Raw genomic sequence first — 9,225 nt, 5'->3', positions numbered from 1 at the left:
TTTCACAGTTAAGAAAGTTTTCCATAGGTAAAAATTTATCTTTGAACCAAATTGATGGCCTGGCCTGTGATGGTACGTTTGTGATTACTCGGGATAATAAATCTGTTTATCAAAAGTTCAAGCATTCAAAGGACTCTCAGGACTTGTTGCTTTTGAAATGTATTTGCCATTCCGTCTATCTATGTGCTGCTGCCGCTAAGGCCGAGATACCAAAGAATATTCAGGAATTTGTTAGTATGGCTGCTAGTTACATTACTTCAAGTTCAAAAAGAACATCGATTCTTATGGAGTTGCAGTACTATAGAACAACCTTTAACAGACTGTTTAAACTCGTAGACACGAGATCGCCTGCTGCTCACCAGTGCATTGTGAGACTTCATGATACGTGGATTGCCATTGAAAAGTTTCTCGTGCTAACTCCAGAAAAAAACAGGCAAGTTGCTGCAGACAAAATCTTGAAGGTTTAGAGATGGCGCTAATAGCGCTATTAGGCTACAGTTGCTTTTTTGTCACTCTAGTTTAGCTTGTTTGTGTGGAGTTCCTGGCAGATTTTAGTTGTGATGGTGCATTCTTTCAAAGAATTGGCTTACCTAGCTTTGTAAGTGTAATCAAAATGACTTTTACCTATCAAAAAGCCTTTTTAAGAAGACTTAATTCACTTCAACTGACAACAGCGGCATCTACATTTGTCAGTCTGTTCAAAGAATTGACCTACCTAGCCTTTGTAAGTGCAATCATAATGACTTTTCCCTATCAAAAAGACTGTTTAAGAAGGCCTACCTAGCTTTTTAAGCGCAATCATAATGACTTTTACCTATTCAAAAGACTTTTAAAAGAGATTTAATTCAATTCAGCTGACTACGGCGCCATATACATTTGTCAATTTGTTCAAAGAATTGGCCTACCTAGCAGGGTTGCCACTCAGCCGGTTTTTTGGTGCTACTTTGGGTGGCAAAATAGTGTCAATTTTGTGTAAAAAGTGTTATTTTCCAAAAATTTGCCGCTCGTGACGCTTCGCGTCGCTCGCGCTCATATCAACAAGTTTTTTAAATTGAAAATATTGGCCATCCCGCTTGGGATTACCCCCGCGTGGCTTCCTGCATCCTTAAATTCTCCAACCTCCAACATCAAATGTCGGATCTAATGCCATCTATCAACTATACAAAAGAAATTTGGATTTTACTTAGTCGGTGCTGATTTCCGGCTTTGCGCAGCACTTCCACTCTTGTCAACTTTCCAGCCCCCCTTCTAAAAACTCGCTAAAACACAAATGGTGCTTACTGTATAAAGTGGGAACTCGTCCCACAGATTACTTTCTTCTCTTTTTTTTCTGAGCAGTCTTTGTTCATAGCGTGAGAAAGGAACGGAAAAAGAGAAGAGGAAAAACCTTCATTTTTTTTTTTTTTGAGAAAACGGAAAAAAAGGGACAGCAATACTCGTCTACATTGAGAGTTTTTCATCCGGTTTTTCCATGAAATTGACTATCTGGATTGTTACAGTGCATTCACGTGCTTGAAACTTTTCTTTTCTCCGAAAATGCTGAAGAGAATGCCACGAACATAGATCGTAGCTATTGATGACCCTATGATAAACACAACTAATAGGGGTTCAGACACTAAGTCTTTCAAATAATTTATTTGCCAAAACTAGTGGAAAAGCAATAAGACAGCTATATCATTTAATCTGTTTATCACAACCTGAATAGAGTAAGTTTCACGAGAACTCTCGCCACTCCCAGTATATTTTTCTTTAAGATGCCTTTAGGGACTAGGGCATAGGAACAGTCAACTAGCATTTTAAGTATCAATATGAAAGCACCTTTATAATAAAAAACGAACATTTAGAGTATCAGCGTGAAAGCACATTTGCAATCAAAAATTAGTGGGAATGAAATAACTAAAATGAGGAAGTGCGTCCAAATTCAATCTATGTAATGATGTAAATTTAAGTAAGAATAAAAAGTGAAATTAGATTGTGATTTTGCTAATGATTGCATAAGATTTAAGATAATGGAAGCTTTGGTATCAATTTTGTTTTTAATATGATGGTTATGTATGAATATTCATTTGTCCATTGATAAGAGTTCAAAGAAAAAATATGAAAAATATGAACAGAAATGTTAGAGCGCATTTTTTGTCACTGGCCCAGTCACTGAAGACGTCACTAAATATTCTTGTGGGACACCAGTGAGCTCAGTGGATGTTTTTGCGTTGTCGAGTCATTGTGTGATGTCACCAGTGAACTTTTCAGTCACTGGGCTTCAAAAGTTCCAGACACGGAAATCGATGAAAGACGCGTAAAGTTAAGCAGTCCCTGGCCCAGTGACTGGTTAACATAGTAACAGCTATTAACGTAGTGGCACAAAAATACACTCTTAGCTTTTCTGGCTCTTTTCTAATAATAAATCTGTTTATCAAAAGCTCAAGCATTCAAAGGACTCTCAGGACTTGTTGCTTTTGAAATGTATTTGCCATTCGGTCTATCTATGTGCTGCTGCCGCTAAAGCCGAGATACCAAAGAATATTCAGGAATTTGTTAGTATGGCTGCTAGTTACGTTACTTCAAGTTCAAAAAGAACATCGATTCTTATGGAGTTGCAGTACTATAGAACAACCTTTAACAGACTGTTTAAACTCGTAGACACGAGATTGCCTGCTGCTCACCAGTGCATTGTGAGACTTCATGATACGTGGATTGCCATTGAAAAGTATCTCGTGCTAACTCCAGAAGAAAACAGGCAAGTTGCTGCAGACAAAATCTTGAAGGTTTAGAGATGGCGCTAATAGCGCTATTAGGCTACAGTTGCTTTTTTGTCACTCTAGTTTAGCTTGTTTGTGTGGAGTTCCTGGCAGATTTTCGTTGTGATGGTGCATTCTTTCAAAGAATTGGCTTACCTAGCTTTGTAAGTGTAATCAAAATGACTTTTACCTATCAAAAAGCCTTTTTAAGAAGACTTAATTCACTTCAACTGACAACAGCGGCATCTACATTTGTCAGTCTGTTCAAAGAATTGACCTACCTAGCTTTTGTAACTGCAATCATAATGACTTTTCCCTATCAAAAAGACTGTTTAAGAAGGCCTACCTAGCTTTTTAAGCGCAATCATAATGACTTTTACCTATTCAAAATATTTTTAAAAGATATTTAATTCAATTCAGCTGACTACGGCGCCATATACATTTAACAGTTTGTTCAAAGAATTGGCCTACCTAGCAGGGTTGCCACTCAGCCGGTTTTTTGGTGCTACTTTGGGTGGCAAAATAGTCTCAATTTTGTATAAAAAGTGTCATTTCCCAAAAATTTGCCGCTCGCAACGCTTCGCGTTGCTCGCGCTCATATCAGCAAGCTTTTCAAATTGAAAATATTGGCCATCCCGCTTGGGATTACCCCCGCGTGGCTTCCTGCATCCTTAAATTCTCCAACCTCCAACATGAAATGTTGGATCTAATGCCATCTATCTACTATACAAAAGAAATTTTGATTTTACTTAGTCAGTGCTGATTTCCGGCTTTGCGCAGTACTTCCACTCTTGTCGACTTTCCAGCCCCCCTCCTAAGAACTCGCTAAAGCACAAATGGTGCTTACTGTATAAAGTGGGAACTCGTCCCACAGAGTACTTTCTTCTCTTTTTTTCTGAGCAGTCTTTGTTCATAGCGTGAGAAAGGAACGGAAAAAGAGAAGAGGAAAAACCTTCATTTTTTTTTTTTGAGAAAACGGTAAAAAAGGGACAGCAATACTCGTCTACATTGAGAGTTTTTTATCCGGTCTTTCCATAAAATGGACTATCTGGATTGTTACAGTGCATTCACGTGCTTGAAACTTTTCTTTTCTCCGAAAATGCTGAAGAGAATGCCACGAACATAGATCGTAGCTATTGATGACCCTATGATAAACACAACTAATAGGGGTTCAGACACTAAGTCTTTCAAATAATTTATTTGCCAAAACTAGTGGAAAAGCAATAAGACAGCTATATCATTTAATCTGTTTATCACAACCTGAATAGAGTAAGTTTCACGAGAACTCTCACCACTCCCAGTAAATTTTTCTTTAAAATGCCTTCAGGGACTAGGGCATAGGAAAAATCAACTAGCATTCTAAGTATCAATATGAAAGCACCTTTATAATAAAAACGAGCATTTAGAGTATCAGCGTGAAAGGTCATTTACAATCCAACATTAATGGGGACGAAATAACTAAAAGAAGGAAGTGTGTCCCAATTCAATCTATGTAATGATGTAAATTTAAGTAAGAATAAAAAGTGAAATTAGATTGTGATTTTGCTAATGATTGCATAAGATTTAAGATAATGGTAGTTTTGGTATCAATTTTGTTTTTAATATGATGGTTATGTATGAATATTCATTTGTCCATTGCCAAGAGTTCAAAGAAAAAATATTAAAAATATGAACAGAAATGTTAGAGTGCATTTTTGCGTCACTGGCCCAGTCACTGAAGACGTCACTAAATATTCTTGTGGGACACCAGTGAGCTCAGTGGATGTTTTTGCGTTGCCGAATCATTGTGTGATTTCACCAGTGAACTTTTCAGTCACTGGGCCTCAAGAGCTCCAGTCACGGAAATCGATGAAAAGACGCGTAAAGTTAAGCAGTCGCTGGCCCAGTGACTGATTTACATAGTAACAGCTATTAACACAGTGGCGCAAAAATATACTCTTAGCTTTTCTTGCTTTTTTCTTCTTTGTATTATAGTCAACCCTCAACTAATGAAACATAAAAATTGAATTCGGACCCACTCAAGAATTGCAAACTGCTTGACTGACTTATCGTCTATGAGCCTCCAAATTATTGCAACAACACAAAATATTTGAACTAAACAACTGAAAACAATTGAAGGCTTCTCCACCACATTGCAGTTAAACGTTTGTCTCTGTCCTCTTCATTGCTAAGTATTTCGTACCGAAGATCACTGGGTGATTTTTGCTTATCAGTGATAAGAATAAGAATATAAAAATTTCCCACATACAGATAGAGACAAACATGATTACATTTTTCACCGCACAGAAAGATTCTTGCATCCACTCGCGGAGTTAAGATGAGAATCTTAACTGAAAGAAAAAGGATATCGATGCATATCTACATTGACAGTTTTCCTTCCGGTTTTTTGTCTGAAAAAATTCTTTTTTTGTAAAATAGTGCTACTTAGCAAAAAAAGTGCCACTTTTGCCAAAAAATGTCCTAATAATGTCAGGTGTCCCAAAAAGTGCCATTAAAAAAAAAAAGTATCAAAAGTGACACTAAAGTGTCACCAGTGGCAACCCTCCTACCTAGCTTTGTAAGTGCAATCATAATGACTTTTACCTATTAAAAATACTGTTTAAGAAGATTTATTTCACTTCAACTGACTACAGTGCCATCTACATTTGTCAGTCTGAGGCTTTTTGGATTACTCAAACGGCCACCAGAGGAATCAGTGTCTATGGTGCTTCGAAAAAAGCGTAGACGGCGTGGAAAGAGAGGCGGGTGGCGAAACAGGCAGTTGGCGATACCCGTTCATATTTCTGAAGAACGCTGTTCTGACCCGAGGAGAGCTGTGTGTGAACCAAGCACTTTTGTGAAAATAAGATGTTTGCAAAGGTATGAAATTCTTCCCGCTTTTTCTCCATCACAGCTGCAGCAGTTCTTACCGTGTTCCTGTCATGAGCTTCCCCCGCTATTACGTCCTGAACGGTTATCAGCTCAGGAAAAGCTGCCAAATTTTATTCTGTGTAATGCTCGATCATTAACGAACAAAGTTGACGAGTTGGAGATACTGCTGAGAGAAGTGAGTTACCGAATACTGGGATATCACTGACGAAATGGGTAGAATAAAAGGCTACACACTAGCTACTAGCTACACTAGCTACTTCAACACTCGCCGTGATAGAGGCTTTAGTAGAAAAGGTGGTGGCGTTGGTACTTATATTCGTAATGACATTTCGTCGAAGCCGTTAAATATACCAACCGATTTGTGTCACGAAGTTGTCTGGGTAGAGTGCAAACCATCCAAACTATCAAAAAGGTTCTCCTGTTTGATAATTGCATCCGTGTATTGCCCAGATAATACAAAGAATAGGAAAGAGCTTATCAGCTACTTACAGACCTACATCGACAAACTTCGTTGTGCCCATGCCTATCCTGGCTTCATAATAGCTGGCCATTTTAACTAGACAAACAGACAATGGGTATCTAGTGTCTTTGATCTTAAGCAGGTCATTACCATTGCTACGCACCAGAGTGGCAGTACTCTAGACCTAATTTTTCCAAACGTGAGTGACAATTATTACTCCCCTCGGTCGTTAGGTTCTCTCCAAAGTTCGGATCATTATGTAATGCTCTGGCATGCCAAAAATAACCAATAGAAATCAAAGAAAACCAAAGTGACTAGTTGTCCGCCTAACCTCTGTCAATCTTCGATTTTGGTCGGTTGATCGGGACTTACTGTTTTGACGACCTGTGTTCTGTAGTAAACCTGAATAGTAAAGTTCAGCAGTTTAACTGTCTTCTGTTTGAAATGTTTCACAAGTTTTTTTCCCACTAAAGTTGTAGTGGTAAATGAGTCAGATGAGCCATGGATCACAAGCGATCTCAAACAAATGATCAAGATGAGGTGCAAGCTGCACAGTTCCGGACAAATAGCCGCGGTGGCGAAACTTAGAAACTGGATCGTGGCCTTCAATCGCATCAAGCGAAGAAATTATGTTCGGGAAAGGGTAGTAACCCGTCTCCAAAGTAGCAGTCGGAAATGGCATTCCACGGTGATGACTGAAAACTTAGTTAACAGTGAGCTAAAATTACCCAAGCCTGACTGGTCTCTTACGAGCACTTCAGACGTGGACGAGTTCTTTGCTGGCATTTGTACCACCTCTCAGTTACGGAGGCCGAACTGGTTAATATCTTAGTCGATTGTGAAACTGACGAAATAAAACAGTTTACTGAATTTGCTGTTTTTAAAAAACTTAAAAAACTAAAACCGAATTGTTCTTCCTACCTTGGTGAGCTGCCGGTCAAACTTATTCGTGAATATGCTTGGTTTTAGCCAAGCCATTGGCATCGATCATTAATCAGTGCTTCACTGAACAAACATTTCCCAATGCTTGGAGGCGAGTTTATGTTTGCGTAATACCCAAAGTTAAAGGACCTAAGACATGTTTACATCAAATTTTACCGTCACTTAAATCCTTCCAGCACGGTTGCTTGAAGGGATGCAGCTTGTCTGTTTATTTAGTACAGCTTTATCACCTAGTAGTTAAATGGTTGGAGTTAGGAAGCTCTTTTGTCGATTTACTTCTGGCAGACTACCGAAAGGCAGATGATTTGATTCAGCACCCTTTTTCCACCCAGAATCTCAAATTGGATGCTCGTAAGCACATCCTCCTATTGGTAGTTGATTTCTTACATCACAGGTATCAAAAAGTTTACGCTCTTTTTTCCAGTGATATTGAACCGGAATGGGTGGAAATTATATGTGGTGCCCCACGAGGTACCAAATTAGCAGCTCTTCTTTTCCTGGCTGTTATGAACTACGTCCATTCTGGCTTCGACGGTCGCTTTAAATTCGTCAATGATTTGTCTTTGCTTCTTAAATACCACGTAAAGGATTCGCAAGCTGTAGCCCATCTTGACCCAAATTTTTCGATCAGTTTAAATCACAGTGTACTGCTAACAGTCTTCAAATTAACGAGAATAAACCATAGGTTTTGAGGTTTAACCCCGCTTAAATGCGATTTTACCTGCCCCGCGACTTTGTTGCCTTTTGCCTCGTGAGCGACTATCTTGGGCGTCACCTTTAGTGTGGACTGTTCGTTCTCTATTCACGTACAAGAGCTGGTAAAGAAGGGGCATTATGCTATGCGGACACTAGTGGTGATGATCCGCCTAGGTTTTCCAATATATCAACTGAAAAAGGCGTACATCACTTTTATTCAGCCCATCCTTGAATATGCGTGTCCGTCTGGAGCCCGCAAGTTCATCACATAGATAATCTAAGTGATGATTTGGAGGGGATCCAGAAACGAGCTGTGAAAGTCATTCTTCGTGACAAATATTTAGACTACAGCTCCGCTCTGAGGTCACTTGAAATACCAAGTCTTCGTGATCGCCGTTTTCGGCTGATGATTCGTTTTGGCCTAGTTTTTATTGTTTATTTCTGTACATCGGATAATATTACCATCTAAAATGCCGTGCAAATACGTGTGCGGCCCGTCTCGTGCCGCACAAACAGATTCAGTAACTCTTTTGTTCCTTTCTTTACAAGTGCTTTTAATAAAATCTGGCGAAGTGTTTTTCATGAAAAAACAGCGCCTTTTATTGCATTTTTTTAAATGTGTCGATGACAGCTGTTTTCATTAAACTGAATCTGATTCTTACTAGTAATGAACAACCCATTCACAAAATTGTATTTGCTTTTTCTTAAGTATACTCTCGACGACTTAAACTCATTCAACTCCTTGTTCTAATCTGCGAAGATTCTCATCGGAGATTTGCAGTCTGAGTGTGAAGAGTTCATCAAGACTTGGTTTAGCAACTTCATCCATGACAGATTTCTCAAAGACTGTACAAAAGTCAAACCATCAAATCCGAGTCATTTCTGATCATTAGATGACGTATTATTAGAAGATGAATGTGTGGAATACCTTGTGACATCAATGGAGAGTGGTAAAATTGCCCCCGAGGACGTAAGCACTTTCCGAAAAAGATGTTTATGTTTCTATATTACCGTAACGATACAGACGCTGAAGCGATTCCCGCACGATGATCCTTTTTTGAAGTCCCTTCAGTTTGCAAATCCCAAGATGGTTCTGGGAACTGAAAGAACCAGTATTTCGACGCTAAGTGTTGTAATGAACCGTTTTCCAAGTATCATGCCAAAACTCACAGATATTGACTCCATGTGGACCAAGCTACTATATGCTTTTAGTGACTCTGTAAAGAAGATATGACCAAAATGACTATAGACTTGATGTGGAGAACAATACGCGTAACAAGAAACTCCACCTAAGAAAACATTTTTCCAAATCTGGAAGAACTTGCCTAGAGGGGGCTCTCCCTACTGAATTCAAATGCAGAATATAATATAATTATTTCTTGGATGAGTGAAGTCAAGGCAAAAAAATAGGAAAAGGTTGAAGAAAGAAAATATTGAAGCCATCATGGTCTTAAAACCACAACTAGGAACAAGATATGTCTCTACAGACAATCAGATAAAGCTCCACAATTCCGAGAA

Source organism: Artemia sp. Qi Xiang Cuo, chromosome 12 (genome assembly GCF_049724085.1).
Source record: "Artemia sp. Qi Xiang Cuo chromosome 12, ASM4972408v1, whole genome shotgun sequence".
NCBI lineage: Eukaryota > Metazoa > Arthropoda > Branchiopoda > Anostraca > Artemiidae > Artemia > Artemia sp. Qi Xiang Cuo.
The sequence above is the reverse complement of the archived record's forward strand: the minus strand, read 5'-3'. Positions refer to the sequence as shown.